Raw genomic sequence first — 2,131 nt, 5'->3', positions numbered from 1 at the left:
AGAGAGAGTAAACAGACCATAACCATTGGTTCCACACTGTCTATCCTCAAATCCTATCACAGAGCCGACCACAGCATGGTATTGCTGTCAAAGTAGACATGCATTCCATGGAAATAAATTAGAGCACTCATATAAACTGAAAGACTACAGATTATACTTCTTGTCAAAGGTGTAAAAAAAAAAATGACACTAGGAAAGGGGGACTAGAGAGATGGCTCAGGGTTAAGAGCACTTGCTTTTTAAAAAATTATTTCTTTTTTATAATTTTATTTTGTTTTACATTTTATATACCAACCCCAATTCCCCCTTTGTCTCCTCCTCTCACCCCCACTTCTCCCATACCAGCCCTCATCTACTCCTCATGGGGGTAAGGCCTCCTTGGGTAGTCAACAAAGTCAGGCCTACCAAGTTGATGCAGGATCAAGCCCCTCCCCCTATATCCCTGAGCAAGGTATCCCACCATATGGAATAAGCCTCAAATAACCAGTTCATGCACCTGGGATAAATGCTGGTCCCATTGCCAGCTCCCTCCCCAACAGATCAAGCCACATAACTGTCACCCACACTCAGAGGTCCTAGTTTGGTCCTATGCAGATTCTCCAGCTGTCAGTTCAGAGTTTGTGAGCTCCCACTTGCTTAGGTCTACTGTCTCTGTAGTTTTAAGAGTCATAATCTTGACACCCCTTGTTCGTGTGATCCTTCCCTTTTTCTTCAACTGAACTCCAGGACCTCAGCCTAGTGCTTGGCTGTGGATCACTACATCTGCTTCTATCAGTTACTGGATGTAAGTTCTATGATGACAATAAGGTGGTCAATAATCTGATTATAGGGGAAGGCTAGGTCAGACACTCTTTCCAATTGCTAGGAGTCTTAGCTGGGGTTATCCATGTGGATTCCTGGGAATTTCTCTAGTCCCAGGTTTCTCCCTAGCCCTACAATTGTTGTGGGAGAATGATCTTACACACTGTAAAGATTTGTCACTTTTATTATTTTAATAAAATGATGAATGGTCACTAGCCAGGCAGGAAGTATAGGTGGGGCAACCAGAGTAGGAGGATTCTGGGAAGAAGAAAGACAAAAGTGCAGTCACTATCCAGAAGGAGAGGAAGCAAGATGAGAATGCCTTACTGAAAGAAGTTCCAAGACACACAGCTAAACATAGACAAGAATTATGGATTAATTTAAGTTGTAAGAATTAGTTAAAAATAAGCCTGAGATAATAGGCCAAACAGTATTGTGTTTCTTTGGGACTGAATGGCTTTGGGACCTTTCACTCCATCTACAAATGGCACCCAAATGTTTGGCAATAATTTCCACATAAATCCTGAGAAAGCTTCTTTATTATTATTTTATTTTATTTTTTTATTCTAAACAGACAAGAACAGAGTCAAGCACAGCTTCTTGGTAACTGTCTTTACTCCAGTAGGGTCTATTTGCTGGTGTCAAACAGAGGTGCAGCTTCTTTAAGAAATGTTCCCTGACTCAGTGCTGTAAGTAAAAACCACATGGCAGCTCTTTTAAGAAGCTCTACAACAAAACACTTAAATGGTGTTTATGAGCACCCAGCAGCATGCTTCTTGGTGGTAGCATGGGCCTAGAAACTCTACAGAGTTGTAACAATAAACATGGATCCTGCCTGTACTTCCACCAGGAAGCTAGACTATCAGGGAGTCAAGGAATGGGTGAAGCTAGCCACCAAAGCTGCATCTTTAATCCTAGCTATTCCATTTAGCAGATTAAAGACACATATGATAAGAAAAAAATAGGAATATAAAGACTGAGATTAAGACAAAAAAACCCTCTAAACAGTTTACAGTGTGCTTAAAAATATATGTAGGCTTGGGAGAGAAAAGAAAAGGATAGAAAAAGTTCTTAAAAAAGAAATATAGTAGTTTGGTTTGTAGCAAATACCTTTAATCGCAGGACTTGGGAGGCAGAAGCAGGGGATCTCTGTGAGTTTGTGGCCAGCCTGGTCTACAGATTGAGATCTAGGATAGCCAAAGATACACAGAGAAACCCTGTCTCAAAAAACCAAAACTTAAAAATAAAAATAGAAGAAATTGAGTTTTATTTTTTTATTTTTTGGTTTTTCGAGACAGGATTTCTCTGTGGCTTTGGAGCCTGTGCTGGA

The sequence above is a fragment of the Microtus ochrogaster genome, linkage group LG5, assembly GCF_000317375.1.
Source record: "Microtus ochrogaster isolate Prairie Vole_2 linkage group LG5, MicOch1.0, whole genome shotgun sequence".
NCBI lineage: Eukaryota > Metazoa > Chordata > Mammalia > Rodentia > Cricetidae > Microtus > Microtus ochrogaster.
The sequence above is the reverse complement of the archived record's forward strand: the minus strand, read 5'-3'. Positions refer to the sequence as shown.